The 20,306-nt window shown below is 39.7% G+C and overlaps 1 protein-coding gene across 4 annotated transcripts in view; it reads right to left on the bottom strand.

Annotated features, from left to right (window-relative positions):
• STARD13 (StAR related lipid transfer domain containing 13) overlaps positions 1-20,306 on the bottom strand; it is a 297,743-nt gene that overhangs the window by 252,663 nt on the left and 24,774 nt on the right. The window contains exon 1 of one of the 4 annotated variants that reach the window (XM_061457528.1): positions 1,448-2,240. The exons of the other annotated variants lie outside the window; for them this stretch is intronic. The gene's annotated coding sequence lies outside the window, so the exon portion shown is untranslated. Of the gene's footprint in view, positions 1-1,447; positions 2,241-20,306 lie in introns of those variants that run through there. 4 annotated transcript variants of the gene reach the window in all.

Genomic DNA, 20,306 nt, shown 5'->3' with positions numbered 1-20,306 from the left:
AGAGTGTGAGTTTATCCTTATTCATCCTGTGGAACGTATCTCTTTACTCAGTTTAGTAGTGGTTGGAAAAAAAACCCATGCACTTAAAAAAAAACCCGAATTCCGTATTTTATAAAGAGTTACTCATAGACATTTATAGCTCCTAAAAAACTTTTGGCAGAGCTGCGGATTTGGAAATCCCACCCAGAGCAAAATGTGTAATTCAGAGAGGTCTGAATATTCAAGAGCTAAATCTACATGTCGTAAAAGGTTTGTAATACTGCCCTGCAAAATAATGTAATTCTCACCACACTCTGGATATAGCACTTACAAGTTCTGAAAAGTAATAATATTTCTGGAAAAGGTCTTCGAGGCTTTGTAAATAGGGAAATTACTTTCATATGCATACATAATTCTAAATATTCTGTAGCATTAACTCTGCTTGTAGGCACTAGTGTAGGTAAATGTATCTGATAATAAAAGTCTCTTGGGCATATACGTGTTTTTCCAAATATAAAGGGAAATGTAGGTCTACCACAGCTAACTAACTGTCCAACCAAAACTGACTCCAAAACAGCTTAAGTAAGAGCACAAAGAAAAAGGCAACATGAGATTGTTTTTTTAAGCTAAAATGTGAATTGCATATCTGGATGTAGCAACTTCAGCTTTTTACATATGAGTTTAAAACTTACAACCCCAATTTTATTTATTAAGGAAGGCTCCTTACAAATCAGCAATAAATTAATATATATTTGTGATACAGTTAGTGAAATGCCATGGAAGGAAAGTTCTCATATAGTCTGGCAGAAGAATATGTGTATGTGCGGACTCACAGGTAAATGTTTGTATATCATGCCCTATTGGCTTGATTCCCTTTTGGCCAGATAACCTAAATTTGTATTAAAACTCACTGAGTTTTGCATAAAGATCACACAAAAAGCACATATTAGTCTTAACTATTAAACAGGAGGATTTTACAAATACTTTAATATTCATAGATTAATTTCTATTTTCTTGAGTCAATACAAGGAGAATCGTTTCCTGGGGCATATGATTATGCTTTATTTCATAGGGTTACAGCAAGTCACCTAAATGAACTTCCCAAACATTGCTTAAATTACTGCATTTCCATACCCACAATGTATTTTGACATTAGAGAGTATGGGAATGTGTGGAACTTTCCTACTTTAAATTCAGTTTAAACTTGAACTGACATAGTAAGCCAGCAAATCAAGTCCTGATCTCGACTGGAACAGTACACCACTCATTTAAAATAACGAGTTTTTACCCCTCAGCCTCTAATGCATTTGTTTCCCTTTCACAATGACTTTGCTTAGTATTTCCCATTGACATAAAGAATCTTCCCCTGAAACATTAAGCAAACAAGCCGAAAGAATGTGAAACACAAACTAACAGCAAATTAGAAGGCTAGGATTTATTTTTTTTCCCCTGATGATGATAATTTTACCTGTTTTGCAAGGTAACCCCACATTTTTCAATTCAGTTAATTTCCATAAGCGTAACAACAGGAACTCAGTAGCCAAAAGATCTTCCAAGTGTTGGGGCAGAACAACAAAAAAAAGTGATCAGATCCTTAAAAAAAGGCATTTCAGCTTGCTTGCTGCATCAGAACTCTGTCAACAGAAGTATGTGTGAGAATCCCTGGGGCAAAAACAGCCTTCTGCAAGCAGTGGCCAAATTATTCACAGAAAAAGACAATAAAAAAGGAGAGGGAAGGAAAAAAATAAAAAGAGAGGGCGAGAACTTGCTTCACAGGAACACCAGGAACTTCTAAAAATACAGTGTGACCTCATTCTTCACATTATGCCAGACCTTAACACTGTGCTGTGCTTTATCACCTGGAGCACCTGGAGTCAGGTTCCCATTGCACATACTTGAGTTTGGATGCTGTCAGGTTTTGAAAAGGGAGGCTGTGAAATGCCTTTTGATGTAGTATAAAGCCAGTAAAAAGGAATACCGAAATTAGCTTTCTGTGTCACTTGCAAATTCTAATTATTGTTTGCCTGTGTTTCTTCAAGACCTACATTTGCTGCCAAAGCTTTACAAGTCTTCCCTTTTATATATATTAATAGGATCATAGCTTGCAGACAGACTTTCTGCATGTGGTGCAAACTGTAGCTTTAGTGTAGGTTACTGGACATATGAGTTGAGTTTCTGAGTGTGACCATGAATCAGTTATTTGCAAATCTAGCCTGGAAAGGAGAGGATGAATTGTCACTGGAAATGTGGGGTGAGAGGACTCTTGAGTAAGAGTTTAATTTTGGAAGTGTTTTTCTATATTGCTTTTGATTAGAACAAACAGCAAAAATGAAAAAGCTGTAATACCCTTCTATCCTGCATGTTGGTAGTAATATATTACATTTTTCACCTTGAGATATCCAGGCACAGATATCTGAGAGAGATGCTGCCAAATCTATGTCCCTCCTGACTCATTTCAACGAAGGAGGGAGGTGGCACTTAGATGCTGATTTCTGTTACACCTCATGTACCCGATACCTTCACTGAAGTTAAACAGCATTTTAGTCAGCAAAATAATTGGCATATTTATGAATGAGTCACTCAGCAAATGAGGCCACATCCTGAGGCATCCGTTTTAAGAGAATTACTTTATATGACAATTTTGCAAGGATTGTCTCAACTTAGAAATGTTTAATTATCCCACGACAGCTGTACTCCCAAGCCTATCCTTTGACTTTGCCATGTCTGTCCCCACCTCCACTATGGCAAAAGCTCATTTTACATTGCCAAAGAAAGTAAAATATTTTCTCAAACGCAGTAAACTACAATGATGAAGAGACACTTTGCTAACTTATCTGTGATTATGTTCCTGTTTGTCTTAGGTGCAACTGTTGGTTACAGATGTGCTGTTTTCCAACCACCATCTTATCTAATTGAAGCTATGTCAGCAATTTATTTACAGCTGGACCGACCTACTTGGCAATATACAGGAATGAAAGACTCTGCTCCAGGAGGAATCACTGACACATTTCGTGCACAACCCAAGGTTGAATTTAATCCACCTGAGGTGGTAGCATCCTGCCAGTGTGCTGACTCAACTGTGTTTAGGTCTCAACAACACTGTCATTGTCCCCTTATCACTATGTGAGAACAGTTGATTGCAAATAAAAAATACCGTCTGTAATACAACTATTGCCATTTCTAAGAACTTAGAAATGTTTAGTTTCTAAGTAAGTTCCACAGGCAATGTTTAGTTCTAGTTTAGTTTACATAAAGTGGGCCTTGGCTTTGCAAATCATGCTGCTGTTTTCATCATTTGCAAATCATCTGCTGTTCTGTGCGTCCGTGAATAGTGTGGTTACGATCCAGAGCAAAATCAAACAGCAAGAGCTTTACTGGTGTGAGCACCAGTAAAAAGTGAAGCACTAGACATCGTTCTTCACACTTGGAAAGTCTCATAACTCTTGCATACCTGATTACATTCACTCGAAAGAAGGTACCGAAAAGGACTCAGGTGTGAATGGGGAATGAGAGCATATGTCTTTCAGCATGTCTGTGAGAACATGAATGAAGTATCTTTAAAGAGTAAGTTCTGGCTTCCTTTTGCTATGAGGCTTCTTTTAGCACTGCATTCAATGCATTGCTTTTATATTCCCTGTTCTGCGTCACGTATTTTGTCTTGCACGTGTGAAAGGCAGCATCAAGCTCATGATGAAATACTGGCCAGAGGTTGCTTGAATACATGCTTTTACAAGCCAATTTTGAGTGATTTACGATTACGCACTGAACTACTTGAGAAATTAAACCTGAAGTTGCTGAAAATCCTAATACTCACAGGAAAGAAGGGGTGAAAGGGGGGTGTGTGTGTGTGCATAGGCATTCATCTAAAATCTGAAGTATTAAATGAAAACCGTAATTTTTTAATATATTGCCCTAGAATACTTTGGCTTTGTGTTTATATGAACTGTGCAATCAGCATGAAACAGGAAGAGCAGACAGTCATACACAGACTGTTCATAAACTCAGGCCCCTAAATGGCCCAACACCTAATAAGTATTTTTAATATAACACTGGATAAACCACAGGGAAAAAAAAAAAATCTGTCTCTCACTTTAGGCTGAGGATCTTGGCATTGGTAAGATCCCATCTATTCATCTAAGCATCCAGTCCAAATCAGCACCAGGAAACAGCCTTTCTGCAGGCAAAGACACACAGGTATGAGCTGCTTCACCCTCCAGTTTAAATACTGCCACTGTTTCTTCAGTCTGTAAAGTGAATTCTGTTACACATGTTCATGGGATGCTCAGTGAACTGGCTGGAAATTAATCTTCATTTTGCACAAGAGGAAAGAGGCTGGAAGAACCAATTTTCTTATTGGAGGACATCTATATTAATATGGATGGCTTAAGGGTCATATTGACTTCTTTACCTTTTTTTTTTGTTTGTTTTAAGCTCATGAAGGAGGATATGAGACATAACAACCCCTTCTCACTTCTACAAGGTAGGTTAATAGCAAACAGCTTGGTTTTGGTTTTGCTGTTTAGCTTTTGTCTACTGAAAGTTGCATATCAGGACAAAATTTTCCCTCACAATAGCCTGCAAGTGACTTCTAAAATTGCATGCATCCCTCTGAGAAATCTCTGCTGAGCCTGTGACTCCCACCAGCAGCCAAAGACACTGGACAAAAGCAGTTACTTTGGCACTTCACAGGGGGGCAAGCTGGTATGGTCTGTGTTTATTGTATGGTTTGTAATTCCTTAAAATGGAAGAAATTAAGTTCTTTACAGTTACTGTCCTCTTTGAAGAAGGAAAACATATCACTGTCTTGGATGTCTTCATGAGAAGGTACCAGTTCATATTAATTTCACTTATAATCATTATTATCCACCATCTGCATGAAAGAAATTCGACGCTCGGCATCTACTGTGACCACACACCCAATAGAAGAGATGTAAAGAGAAATCAATGTTTTTTTTATCTCTAAAGCCAGGTCTTAATCACTTATCATGTTCCATCCATAAAAATTGTTTGATTTACTAATTTTCATGATTGAACTTGCATAAAGACCATGAGACAGAGGCTTCAACACACATTAAGACCAAAGACGAGCACCTATTTTAATAGGATGAACTCTGCTTGCTTATTCTACTTACAGAGAAGAGTTGTATTTTATCAGAAATGTCTGCCCTTGTTCCCCTGAGCTGGGTTCTCTTAAGCAGGGATAAAACATTGATCTTAACCAAACCACCACCTCCACAAGCCCTTGATTTTCCCAGAACCTATTAAATTTCTCCCAACAGCTCCAACAATATTCAGTAACTCTTTAGTGCCCTGCATTCGCTTCAAGGTTCCCTTACACCAGTGAGTTAAATTTCTAGTCATAATCGTGCTCTTCAAAGTTGTTTTGGTGCCTTAACTCTTGCTTCAGCTCTCTGTGTCCTTGCAACCTGTACCCATGCCCACCACAGGCAGGGGTGAAAGCCCAGTTGCTTAAGCATAGGCTTCTAGTGCCCTTTGAGTGATCCTAGACCTTCCCACTTGGCCTTCAGCTGTCAACCCAGAGAGGTGTGAATCTCCTCAAACTCCTTTGACATATCTACTGCATGGATGCCATAGGACAGCAGGGTATCTCAAAGAGCACTGCTAGGCACCTGCAGGTAGGCACTTGCTTAGGAAAATGAACTGTACCCCCGTTTTACCTGGTAGGCTTTTCAAAGAATTTAGCTTCAGGCACCTAATTGTGACTAATTTAGAATTCTTAGGTAAAAGCCTCAACATCTCTTTGCCTATATAAAAAGCCTACGTTCATAATGCATGCACATAAATTCAGCTGGCACAAGTAAGGTACTGCTTAAAAAAAAAAGTACTTACAAGTCTCCTGGCTAAGCAAGGAAGCTCTTGTAGGAAGCCAAATTGATCAAAATTGCTAGCAGCTGTCTGCTGTGTAAGGACCTGGATCTGTGCTGCAGTACATTATTATGGGAAGTTTCAAGGCTAAGTCAGAACGCAACCAACAACAAGCACTTTAGTGCCACATGTATTAGAATCATAGAATCATAGAATCATAGAATAGTTAGGGTTGGAAAGGACCTTAAGATCATCTAGTTCCAACCCCCCTGCCATGGGCAGGGACACCTTACGCTAAATCATATCACCCAAGGCCTCGTCCAACCTGGTCTTGAACACTGCCAGGGATGGAGCATTCACAGCCTCCCTGGGCAACCCATTCCAGTGCCTTACCACCCTCACAGGAAAGAATTTCCTTCTTATATCCAACCTAAACTTCCCCTGTTTAAGTTTTAACCTGTTACACCTTGTCCTATCACTACAGTCCCTAATGAAGAGTCCCTCTCCAGCATCCCTATAGGCCCCCTTCAGATACTGGAAGGCTGCTATGAGGTTTCCACGCAGCCTTCTCTTCTCCAGGATGAACAGCCCCAACTTTCTCAGCCTGTCTTCATACGGGAGGTGCTCCAGTGCCCTGATCATCCTCGTGGCCCTCCTCTGGACTTGTTCCAACAGTTCCATGTCCTTTTTATGTTGAGGACACCAGAACTGCACACAATACTCCAGGTGAGGTCTCACGAGATCAGAGTAGAGGGGCAGGATCACCTCCTTCAACCTGCTGGTCACGCTCCTTTTGATGAAGCCCAGGATACGGTTGGCTTTCTGGGCTGCGAGCGCACACTGCCGGCCCATGTTCATTTTCTCATCAACCAACTCAAATCACTTTGTGGCAATTCAGCTCCCCAGGTCTGTAGTCCAATCAGTCTTTTAAAGCTTCTGCAGTGTTTTGGCAATACGCTACTTTTCTCAGTTGAAATATGCTGCTTAATGCAAGACTAGTAAACAGCTTGAATGGGCAGGGCTTTGATTTATGAACTGCATCAGTATGATAATGAGCATGTTGGCTGGGCAATTAGTTTAAAATTGTATAAGCTCACACTAGCTTTTGTTATTATGAGTACAAAGGTTTCTCAGACACCTCTGAGTTCAGTATTTCAGAATCCTCTGATGTCTTTATACCTATTAGACCAGAATTGAAGCAAATAAAAGCCTCTGCTACACCTTCTGAACCCAGTATCACTGAAACATTTGTATGAAAATATCAGCAGTAAATGGATACATCAATTTAAAATACTACTCTGCATGCTTTATTTTGTATTTTTTTTCCCCTTGAGTCTGAGATGGGCTTTGGACCCCAGCGAGGTCTTTATTACCCTCTCTAATCAGTGTCTGTAATGAATGCTAAAGAAATGGTGACCCCATGTCCTGGGTTCAGCAGTAGCAGTCATTTTTTCTCCTTCTTAGTAGCTGGTGCAGTGCTGTGTTTTTGACTTTCAGGCTGGGAACAGCACTGATAACACCGATGTTTTTAGTAGTTGCTCAGTAATGTTTAGTCTGACCAAGGACTTTCTGAGTCTCATGCTCTGCCAGGGAGGAGGGGAAGCCGGGAGGAAGCAGAGACAGGACACCTGACCCAAACTAACCAAAGAGGCATTCCATACTTCATCATGTCATGACCAGTATATAAACTGGGGGCAGTTACCCAGAAGGGCTAGATTGCTGCTCAGGTCAGGCTGGGTATCGGTTGGCAGGTGGTGAGCGATTGTATTCTCTTCCCTTGTTATTTCTTTTATCATTATTATTATTGGCGGTAGCAGTAGTGGTTTTGTGTTATACCTTAGTTACTGGACTGTTCTTACCCCAACCCGTGGGAGTTACATTCTTTCAATTCTCCTCCCCATCCCTACGGGAGTGGAGGGAGGTAGTAAGCAAGCGGCTGCATGGTTCTGAGTTACCAGCTGGGCTTAAACCATGACACCCCCCCAACAATAAATGCCTATTACTACAAAGGCCACGCCAGAGGGCAGACTACCTCTCAACACCTTCTGGGTACATGAGATATAAATGGCACCAAAGGAGGTCTGTGTCAGCCACAATGAGGATAAAACAGTTCAGAGGGAGCAACCACTATTTTGGAGGAACCTCCCGTGATTCCCTACCTGTATGAGCAATAAGTCCAGGGTTAACTGTGCTCAATTAGTTTTGATAATGTCTTTTGGTCAAAGAACTCTTCCCTCAAAACCAAGAGAGGGACATGAGGATGATCATGGGGCTGGAGCACCTCCTGTATGAAGACAGGCTGAGAAAGTTGGGGCTGTTCAGCCTGGAGAAGAGAAGGCTGCATGGAGACCTCATAGCAGCCTTCCAGTATCTGAAGGGGGCTATAGGGATGCTGGGGAGGGACTCTTCATTAGGGACTGTAGTGATAGGACAAGGTGTAATGGGTTAAAACTTGAACAGGGGAAGTTTAGATTGGGTATAAGGAAGAAGTTCTTTGAGGCTGGTGAGGCACTGGAATGGGTTGCCCAGGGAAGTTGTGAATGCTCCATCCCTGGCAGTGTTCAAGGCCAGGCTGGACAAGGCCTTGGGCAACATGGTCTAGTTTGAAGTGTCCCTGCCCATGGCAGGGGGGGTGGAACTAGAAGATCTTAAGGTCCTTTCCAACCCTAACTATTCTATGATTCTGTGATTCTATGTTTTTGATGGATGACCCAATGCATTTTGGTTTAATAAAAAAAAAAAAATGTTGGGGGATATTTACTCCTTTTGATTAATCTTTTTATTTTTCAGAGCTTTCAGAAGAAAGAAGTGTTCAGATGAGTACTTCACTATTTGCAACCCTTCTATCTCTTGCTTCCCCATGTGATGTTTAAAAAATTATTAAGTATTCAATTAATTTGACAGAAACTCACAGTTCTTTTGAATTTTTCTTTTTTTGGTTGGTAGATTTATGGATTTCTTTCACCAGATGCACCAGGAAAATTCAAAAGCCCAGCAATACTTAATGACAGCTGATTTAGAGGTGTTTGAAGTTTTATTTATGTACAGAAGAAAGAGTTTCTTAAGCCAGGGTGCATATTTGAGGCCTGAATAGCTATTTTAAACAAACTCCCTGTTTGCCTTTCTGCTTTTCGGTTATTTCTTCTCTTCCCTTTTGAGATCTTCTAATAATTAGCTACATTCATCTCTTCTCCAATTTCAGTTCTTAAATTCCAGATTTTTACTTAGTGAAATATCTCATGCTTGCTAAATTAAAGAGCTTTATGGCATCAGATGATCTGTTCCCCATAGAAGGGGTCATTCTAGACTTTTTATCAAATAACAGCTCTCCTTTTTGCAAAGCTAACTAAAAATTCCAAATGGTGTAATAAATTTAGTCTAAAAAATATCTAAATTAGCTGTAAGCCAACTAGCCTAGGCCTCACAAATAATAAAGGTGGAACTGAGGCATACAGCTCTGATACCCTTTTTTGGGGGGGTATCCAAAGGGTTAACTCAGACATCTTTAGATAGCACCTGAAATAATTGAATGCAAAGTTCGAAGCCATTTTTTAAGCTTTTCTCAGGACCCTCTGTAAATTTGGTTTCTTATAGTATAAATTTCTCCTGTGAGCCTGCCTCAGATTTCCTCCACCCATGACATCTTTCGTCTATGCATAATAAAACTGCTTTGAGCATTTCCACATGACTTAATAGCATGAAGCAGCAAATAACCACCTCACCATGAAAAACTATGCAATCCATTAGTGAAGGGTACTAGAAATTTTAAAGGGTCTGCTACACCTGAAGAGTAGTCCTCAAATAAAGAATGAGCTGGGTATTTTTTCCAGGAAGAATTTGGAGTAGAAAAAAAATACCCGAAACTCTCACTTTATATCCAGACTAAAAGGTATATGAAGCAAAGTGCAGGAAATCTGTTTAACTTTTTCTAGTTGTCCTTTCCTGTATAAGCCATTTCTTTCCAATCTTTAATAAATAAAAACATAATTAGAAATCTTACTCAAAGGGGATATCCTTTGCCTGACAGGATGAAGCTCACACAGAACATGAAATTCAATGAATCTGATTCCCATGGAAACACACTATTGATGCAAACTCTGTAACAGAGCTCTTTAAAGAAGCAGAATGGTTATTTCCAGGTTCTGCAGAAGGGCCTCTGCAACTCTATTCAAATATATTAACCTCTGAGATAGATGGTGTCTTTCATCTTTTCTTTTACAAGGACAAAGTGTGTTGTGTTAATGTCAGAGAGGTTTTCTTTCCTTCAGAAAGCTGCAGGTAAGTCATTGATTCAGATACAAGAGAAGAGCAAAATTAAGTCATGTTTTTCCCTTGAGACAAAGCCCCCAGAAAACTAGTTGCCCTCAATGAATTTTGGAAGTGCCAGGAATTCAGTTTCAATCTTCACTCATTAAAAATGCCAGTGTGCTTATCTGTGCATACTGCATGTACTTTTAGAGATTCTGTTATGGTTGAGGATGCCTGTACCATGACTGTGTGAGTTAAAGAACTGTCAGCAAATCAGTTGTTCATGGGTATGAAGCTCAGTCACTGTAATTCATACCAGGTTTAAGTGTCGGTGTATATCTCACACTAGATACAGAATCATTTTTAGCAATGAGGAACAATCACGACATTGATTGTAATTTTTAGTTAAAATTGGTAATTTTGGTAAACATTGGTAATTTTTAGTTAAAAAGCAGCAAAAGAAGTCAACATGTATATTTGACAGTTTCACTAGCTTTCTGATTAAACAAATGGTCAAACAAATGCTCTCAGTGCCTTCCTACCCTACAACTCCATATGGCCTTAAGGCCAAAGTTTCTGATAGTTTCATCACAACATTTTGTAAGAGGACTTGATCTTCAAAAAGCCATGGGCCTCTCCTCTTGAAAAGTATCAGCCACTTCTAAAGCGTGCCTCTCCAAAGGGGTCATTTGTGTAATGATAAACATGCTGATTTCAAAATATCCAGCTCTTGTTGGCTGGTTTTAAAAACCTGTTTTAGTCCCTGCTGTTCTTGAGAGAAGCTTAAAAACTATAAGAGACTGTAATTAATGCAGCCTTAGCTCCCCGAGCCAAAGTGATGACAGGGCAAAGCAGCTGTATGATATATGGACTTCCCTGTACACCTCTGCCAGGCATAAACTGCAAACCACCTTGCCAGGAAGAGTGGCTGTGACAAGAAAGGAGCAATGTCAGCACCTCCAGCCAACCACACTAGGGCACTTACTGCTGACAGGCTTTTTGGCTGCCATGTCTCCCTTTCTTTAAACTGCAGCAGATGAATTTACTTTTGTGCTTTTGGTGGTGGGAGAACATGGAATCAGTCTTGTCCATCTTTCATCACCACAAGTTGTATGAGCATGTGGCAATGCCGGCCACAAAGGCACTGTGCATTATTAGCTATAGGGCTCGGTTACCCTGTTTTGCAAGGCGATGCAAAAAAGCAGTGAAGAGCAGAGTTACTCTCAGGCTTTCTCAGACAACCTAGAGCCCCGTGTAGCAAACAAAGCAAAGGATGTATTATAAGTGGGAAAGTAGCTGTGCTACTTCCCAAAAAATTGTATCTTCAGGGCTTCAAGAAGCCTGGAACAACTGTGCTCTAAGCTCAGGAAATAGGCTGCATGATAAGAAATAAATGGGCAAATAAGAATTTTTATTTATTAAAAATTTCTGTTGCTCCAGCAGATTAAAATTAACTACCCTGGCCAGGGTGAGACTGTATACAAATATACAGAAAATTGTAACACCTCCCTTAAATTGCTTATATTCACAACTTAGCATACTGATTAGCCTTTTTTATTGCATATTAAGCTATTATTTGTATGTTCAAAAACCCTAAAATATCATATACTAATGGAATATTGGCACATAATTAAATACTCCTGCAAGGATTCTGCTTATCAGTGTTTGGGATGTACTCTACCTGTGTTTTTCATAGTGCACCACAGTTCTCATCCCTTTAAATAATTAAAAGGGCTGTCACGATTTCAGATTCGCAGGAGTTCTCATTGCAGTGAAAGACTGAAAAGTATGAGACTGAAAGCTGCCTACACACCTTCACTTTGTTCCCATTGAAAATGTATATTACAATATAGTTTTTAATTACATGATCCTACAGTTTTGTAGCCTGTGTTTTCCTGCCTCACCCTGCACGACAGAGGTGACCAAGGAGCTGTCAATATAAGAAGGGCAATGATAAAACAAGACATGCTAATTTATGACTGCATGCTGTGATAAGTTATTAGTGTTGTTTTCACATGCTTCTACTTTATTTACATGTACTTGTGTAATTGTGCAACAGTCTAAGTCCCTTTAATTTTAATACAGTACTTACCTGGCAGCATCACATTTTTTAGTGAATTCTTGCCATAGCTAACCTTCAGTTAAGAAATGCTAACTTGCAAAAACAATTCCAAAGATATTTGAAAGTATCCTAAACAAACACCATCCAGTGAAGGTACAGGCAAGTAGAAGGTTTGTACAAGCTTCTACCTGAGATATTGTTGAGTTTCCTTTTCTCAGAGCAAGATGTGGAGTGCCAGTGAGTTTACTTGCTATGGGTTTACTGCTACAAAGCTCCCTTGCCACTCTCCATAGATATACGGGAGAACAGCAATGTCCACCAACCAACCAATGTGCACCAACCAACCTCCAGGCTGAAGACTGTCAGTATCCTGGGTGCCCAAAATAACTCTTTCTGTTATGAAATTCAGCCTATGCAAGTAAGATAAAATGCTGGCCTACTAACTTCCAGGATTTGCTTTGGGAATGTTTTTACACAGTCAGGTCAGTCAGTTACTGTCTATGGAAGCAACACTTCAGAGGCAGTTTAAATTCTACTCTAGAAATGCTCACCGTAGTGTGAAGTTGTATTTTAAGGGGTAACTAGTATTAAAGACTCCTAGCAAGGCTCCATCAAATGTGTGTACTCTGCTCATAAATCGCAGTGGCAACTAGTTACGTACTGCCCAGTCTAAATGCCCTGTATCAAGCACCATGTTATCTCAAATTAACACCACAGAAGTGGAAAGGAGCTTAGAAATCCCTTGCTGGAACACCTGACAGAAGAGAAATGTCTCTGGCCTGGGGGACTGGCTGGGACAGCAGAAACAAACTGACCACTATTGATGCAGAAAGAGAAGCAAACACCTTCAGAAGCCAAATTACCAGGGAAAGATGAGGCATTCTGTGCTAGGCATACTGTAAAACTCAGTGTTCTTTGGAGTTAAAACAACTGGAGGTTTTCCAATGTGCTGTTTTAACAGCCTCATCTTTAGCTTCTATGCGTCTCCCTTCATATTCTTCACCGTCTCGCCCAGGCTAAAAAGCTTTCAAACTGAAAACACTGTCTATAGAAATTCAGCAAATCTAAAAATACTGATCTTGCAGTCCTCATTCAAATAGCCTGCCACATTAAAATCATCATCTGGCTTTAGAGCCTAATTTATGCTGTCATTTCTTCTGATATTTGCTAAACATTAGCTTTCCCTCTCTTGCAATGCTTTTTGTTTCTGTTTTTTCCTACAAGCTAGAGCACTGTAGACATTACAGGTAGGCATGTACTGAATACTGTAATGGACTGAGATTTATAAACATTACTGGGCTGAAGATATCATGACTTCATACCCAGCAAAGTTAGCCAAAGTGGGAATGACGACTGTCTTCCTGCTGTCAAAGTAATGTCATATCTTGAGAATAAAAAAGGCTTTTAAAGGGACTGTTTGAAGAGGAAGAGAATAAATGCAGCCATTAGTCAATAACACATCTGCCAACTTACCACAAACTGATGTGTCATAAGCTAGCAGAATACACTCAGCCATAGGATTTGTATACCTTTTCTATCAGTCGTTTCCATACTCTGCAAAATTTTTTTCTGTATGATCACCATTATTAAGCTACCTCTTCCCAACAGTTAGTAATAGTAGTTTCTGCTCAAGGGAAGTTTGAAGGCCTGAAAGGTAGAACTATTAGGGCAGAAAGGGTTGCAGCAACAAAAGATGTAACAAGATTTCTGCCTGCTACAGGAATATGAAAAAGCATGGAGTCAGAATAAAAGAGAGAGATAGAAGTTGAAGCACAAAAAGTACTAATTCCAAGCTCTTCCCAAAGCCACCTGCAGCAAAATCTAATTTATCAGCTCCATATGCCCAATGCTTGTCCTCTGCCAGAGATTTCCCTTCCAGCACCCCATTCCCACTTATATCCCCCTTCAAATTTGCTGCATGCCCATTTGTCCTACCTATGCCAAACATGCTGGCACTCCTGATACTCCCCTTCTGTTTCTGGATGCTCTGCAATGAATGATACCTTGGTCAGGCAGGCATGAGAGAATCACCCCACTGCAGGGTCTATGACCTCCCATCAGCTCTAGAGGTACCTCTCAGGGCAGGGAGGAGACAGCCCAGGCAGCTTTGCCTTCTGGTAAGCCACGTTGTCTGACTCTGGTGGTGCCAGAAACATACATTTGTAAGCTTCTTGTACATGAACAGCACTGCATCTGGTATTAGGCCTTTTGTGTGTCTATCTTAAATTGTAAAGTGAGGGTAAAGATTAAAGGAAAGGACCTGAGGAGCAGAATTGCCTAGTAGTTTGAGAGAGGAATTTAGGGATGGTTCACATGGACTGAAATGAAGGCTTACTTTCCCAGAGAGCTGGAAATGCTTTAGATTTAGGGTGAAGGTTGATATTTTTGATCTCTGTTACTTGAGCGGTCTGACACCTTACTTTCACTGGTCAGAGAATGGGTAAGTTCATACTGTGTAGTTACGTATATAGCCATAACTCAGCCCAGCTTAGAAAGGCTTTAAGTCTGTCACAAACTGCAAAAAATAAAGAAGTGGGAGCGAGGAGCAGGGCCTGGGACTCTCTCTTCCGAGATGGTTCCTCTCCCAACAGGCCAGACCCCAGTACCATCTTGTTTGCTGGCTTTTGCCCTGTAAATCTCACCTCCCTTTCAGCAGTGTTTGGTGCTGGCAGAACTGTGCCATGCCAGACTACTTTTCAGCCTGGTGGCTGATGGACTTTGCTGAAAAGTACAAGCAGTGTTTCAGATTGAAGGTCTACAAAGCAAATGTTCCTGCTCCTGCAAAATCAATTTGCCGTTAGAGCATCATGTCTTCTGGGTTAATGGATCCATCTACCATAAATGCCGTGAGTCAGAAAATCTGTTTTCAGGAAAGAGGGTCCTGCTTTACAGCCTAGGATTCTAAGCACAGGTCACCATGCAGGTCTTGCCATGGGATGGGGGCAGGCGGGTGTTCAACACCCCAAGCTCCCACACTTACAAAGGACTGTGAATGGGACAAAGCATTGATTGTTGCTGGCCTCAAATCTTTCTGCTAACCAGGCCTGAGTTTCCATGCAAGGCAAGCCAGCAGGTCTGTTACTAGATGCAAACCAGAATGGAAGCAGCATATAGGATCACTGGTACGTCTGAGAGTCAAAAGAAAGGACAAGTTGAAGCTGAGTTATTCAGTAGTTAAAGCACTTAAAGCAGAAATTCAGAAATGAGGAAGATACAATGCAAAGATGACTCAGAAGCAGCATTTTGGAATTAGCTGGCATGCATAGGGAGCTTCCTTATTAAAGGGAGCTAAAAATTTGTCAATGCCAGAGGGCTATTACAACAGAAGAGTTGCTTTAGCCCCAAAATGGTGTTTTGTAACAGTGCTCTGTCTCCTGATAAGGGAACACCAAAGCTGACTCAGAGAACTCTTGAGCTGGGACTCTGCCCAGAGGAATAATATGAATCATCTAAACTGCTCTTCCAGCTCCCTCTGTCAATTTATTAGAAGCACCATATCTGCAGCTGGATCTGTGGTTTAGAAAATGTGGCTAAAGGCAGGATTTTTTTTTTTGTTTTCTGCTATGTCAATATTTTAAAGATCCAGAATGTGTTTAAGAGTAGGTTAATGGGCATTAAAAAATATCACTATAATTTTCAAGATATAACTCTTGCTTTCTCTGGATAAAATCTTGCCAAAAGACATGCTTTAAACCCCATGATTTTAAAGTGATGAAATCTCTGCTTCTTCCCTGCCTGTTTCCGTCACTCTTCCTTTGACTCAAAAGAGTTGTGCTAATATAAAAAATGTTATTTGTATTGCTGTAGAGCCAGGGCACCATATAAAGAATCAGTTCTTTACTGTGCAAAGTGCAGTAAATTCACAGGAATGAGTCCCTGCTCAAGGAACTCACAGATTATAACTCTGAACATGACACGACACAAATAACCATGGAAAGCACAAACAGACATACAGAAGGCAGACTGTGATGAGCATATATAAACACAAATATTGGCCAGCAAGCCCCTAGGGGCTCAGGAGGCTGGCTGAAGGCTGTAGAAACACTGATACATCACAGAGTGCTAATTTTACAGGGATCATTTTTAAAAAGTATTTTTTTAAAGTATAAAAGTATTAATGAGTTGCGCCTCAGTGCTAGAAAGACATTAGGATGTTGCAGGGGTTTTGGCCACCCTAAATTCAGATGGAATCAAGAAGAAAAGAATAATTAAAAAATAGAGGTGCAAATGCTTTCAGTGATCTTGTGGAAGACCACTTAGTTGCTGGCCTTATGCTTCCTGTATGCAAGTTTGACTTAGGGGAGATTTAAGGTGTTTTACACATCCAAACTACTTCAGCCATCTAAAGTAATTGTTTTTAAATTGTTGATAGGTCTGTGCAACCCCCCAGTTTTCTGTTGTGTGTTTAGTATCATTCTTTCTTCTAAGTGGATGTTCAGTCTGTTTTGAAGATTAATGAACCATTTCTTCTAAGCCAGAAATTAATGAAACCCTTTTCATTCAAATGATGATAATTCCAGCTACTCAAGGCCATTTTCCACATTTGTGCCACTTTCCTAGGATTCCTTAAAGTACTAAAAAAATAAATACTCTATCACAACTATGGGGGAAAGACCAGGACACAAGATGAGAGATGTGTATATGATTTTTAGAACGTTTTGTAACTTGCAACTTCTGGCATTAAATTTTACATTAAAGACAAAAGCCTGTGCATTTTACACTTCCTCTTAAGTAATGTGTTACAAGAAACAGGATAGATTTTTACCCTCAGAGCATTTTGTGAATTAATTTTCAGTCTCTCACGATGTTTACTGTAAAAAAAAAAAAAAAAAGTCCTGGAAAACAGCTTCCCAGAGAGATGCAGCTTGTTTTAAGTCCACCACAATTTTCTTTTATTAGCATAACATAAATCAATTTCCTGAGTGAAAGAATCTATCTGGGCAAAGAGAAACGTTTGCTATAATAACTGAATCTGCAATTTCTTGCATGAGAAATCTCTTGGTCAGAGATGTGATTCGCCTCTGTTAGTTACCCTGCTCTTATTTAATGTACTTAAGACAGTTCTTCAGATGATACCACATCAAAGAGCAACAACAGCAACAACAACAACAAAGGATTAAACCCAGCTGGTGGTTTGCTCCAAATGACTGGCTGAATCAGAGCAAAACATGCTGCTGAGGTATGTCTTCTGCTGAGGCTCACACAGTCTTGGTTTGGCATGTTTATGACTGTGCCATCTAGTTCTGTTTTGTTAAAGCTGATTAATATAACTAGATCATATAGCTATATCATCTAATAAAAGAACCCACAGCAGTACTCTGAACTTTCTGTTAAAAAAATTCTCATTGCTGCATTATTCATTTTATTGACTCGGGTGCCCAGGGATTTAATCAATCTGAGCTGCAAAGTAAAATAAAAATATTAAGTTTTTTTTAGTATGGATACAAAACTCAGCTGACGGAAAATACAAGGAGCTGGGAAGGAAGCAAAACTAAAGCTCCTCAAAGGCATTTTATGTTTAAAATGGTTCTTTTCTTTAAACTGTGAGTAAAATAATTTCCCACAAAAAAAAAAACAACAACCCAAACCCACAACCCAAACCCAAACAACCCAACTATTTTGAAGTAGGAGAAATTTAGAAGTGTCAAAATTAGTAGTGTTTGTTACCACTACTCTAACATGTTGTAGTATAGCATTATAATAGGTCAAATACTGTAGTTGTTCTTTTATTCTTGAATTAAATTAGGGAAGCATTTTGCCAGCATTAATAAAATGTCTTTTCTGGAATAACAGAAAAAAATTTGAAAAGATGAAAAGATTTGAAAAACTGAAAATAATTTTTAATATGAATTCTTTCAGGAATCCCTGTTTTGAAGAAATTAAGTTTTATCCATTCTGAACTACCATGAAATATACTTTAAAATGCTAAAATTTCTTGTCGGGTATAAACTATGGCTTCTGCTATGGATCATTCCATACCCAAGAGAAAATAGTCTCCAGAAAATTTCCATAAATTGTCAAAATAAAGAAGGATTATTAACCTAGTTTTAAAAATTATTACCTCTGTCACAAATAGGGTTCTAAAGATGAAAAAATGTGAAGCTAGTAGAAGACAATCTCAATTTTACTTACTGAAGCTGCCTTAGGATAGAAATGGCAACGAAACCCTGGAGAAGACAAAACTGTTGATTTTGAATGGCTACAATTATGGCAGCTTGAAAAATCTTTCATAAAGTTTCACTCATAACTTATAAAAGGACTCCAGGAGCCTGATCAGACATCTAAGACTTCATAATCCAAGCTTGGGAACTGTTAGGCATAGTCCATGTGACCAGTTTTCAAAAGTTTTCCTCAAAATGAGCTGCATATTGGAAGAGTCTGCCTCCCAGGACAGCAGAAGGAGCACAGGATGACCACTATATATAGGCTACCTTTGCTGCCCCAATGAACCTCACCAGGACTATCTAGCCCAAAACCACACATTCCACCAGGAGAGACCAAAACTGATCTACTGGGAACATTTGGTGTAGCTTGGAGCATCTCCATTGCTCCAGGGGACCATCACATGCTTTGATATGCTATGGGAAGCAATCAGAAGTCTCAGAGAGACTTTTAGCAGAGACCTTTGAAGGATGTAGCAGTTCTAGGCATGCCCCATCCCCAATTAATCTACGTATGCTATAGATTTGGGATTAGTCTATTGAACTTGTTAACAGGATGTTTACCGTTAAGAAAAAAATAACTTGCAGAGCATACACAGAGATATTGGCAGAATGAACCACTGCCTTACTCATTATTTTCTCGCAGTTCAGGTGGAGTAAATAAATCAACTCTGCATTGTTTAGGAAAATTGCAGCATGAATGTAGGCTGTCTAAAATAATAACTTGGTTATTGATGCCCCATAAATCCAACTTAAATCACACACTAACCTTTTCTCTGAGTAGCTTTTTCATTAGTAGATGATTATGTGATTGGAAACAGGTGAAAACAACTCAGCTTGCAAAGGGGTAGACCAATGTCCCAGCTGCCTCTAAGTGTCCTGACATTTTTCAGAGTTGGAGGCACCATCTGAAACTGGCCCCTCTCCTGCACAATCTGAATCAAAATGTAAACCCAAGCCATTGCAAATTAGTGGAGAAACACCTTTTGTGTTTGTTTTTTTTTTTTTAAGGGAACCTAAGTTAATGCTTCACATGCTGTTCTCAGCTTCCAGATTTATCTTCCCCCAGTACATAAACATGAAACGCTGCATGAGGTGGAATGCCCTTTTATACCATTTATATTACTGTTTTCATTGTCACAGAAATCTTACTCTTCACCTGCCGGAAGTTCATCATAATTGCACAGTATTTCCTGTGTTTTTCGGCAGCACCAGGCCATCGATGCAGTCATGCCATTTTGCAAGACCTACAATACTATGTATATAAATCTTCAAAGCATTTAATGGGAAAAAAAAATAGTTACATATTTCTTCCTGTTAGGCCTTTCAATATTGCCTCTATTTTTAGCCCCCAGAAGCTCATCTTGGAAGAAACTCCCCAAAATAGCATAGTAGACTGAAACACCAGACAACACAGAAAAAGAGCCATTTGTGACTGACAAGAACCATCAGCAGCACAACCTGATCACACTGCAATGGTAATAAACAGATTCCTGCACCTATGACTGGTTTCCACTACCTTGTTTGCCAGCTTATTACATGTACAGAATAGCCTTCTGCTTAGAGAAATACACTTCAGTTTAAGCCCGTGACCTTGCTTTTTACCTTTTGCTGCAGAATCAGACCTAGTTCTGTGTTCACCCCCTTAGGTACTTGTACACTGTAATTAAATCCTATCTCACCTGCTCCTTTTTCACGGCCCAACATGTTAAGGTGTTGGAGCCATTTCTTCAGATGTATTCTCCCATCTTCTAAATTAGCCTTATTCCCTGGACCCGTTCCAAGCCTTCCTTAGGGAATGCACCAAATTACAAAACTCTTGAAAGATTTAGAAGTCCAGTGGGGCTGCACGTGGTGCAATAATTGGGGGAGACTGGCTTTAAAGGATATGGCTGGGCAGGTTAAAGTCAGTGGAAGTTCAACCCTTGGAGAGATTAGAGGATCAAGGCCTAACAATCTGAATGCATGATGTAAAGACAGTAGGGATTCAGGCAACTGTCTGTTCAAATCGTAAATCTAGGTCTAACTTT

The sequence above is a fragment of the Pezoporus flaviventris genome, unplaced genomic scaffold (assembly GCF_033815535.1).
Source record: "Pezoporus flaviventris isolate CSIRO_AGI_PZ_B2104156 unplaced genomic scaffold, CSIRO_AGI_Pfla_v1 ptg000025l, whole genome shotgun sequence".
NCBI classification, from domain to species: Eukaryota; Metazoa; Chordata; class Aves; order Psittaciformes; family Psittacidae; genus Pezoporus; species Pezoporus flaviventris.
This window is presented reverse-complemented; position numbering and strand designations above follow the sequence as displayed.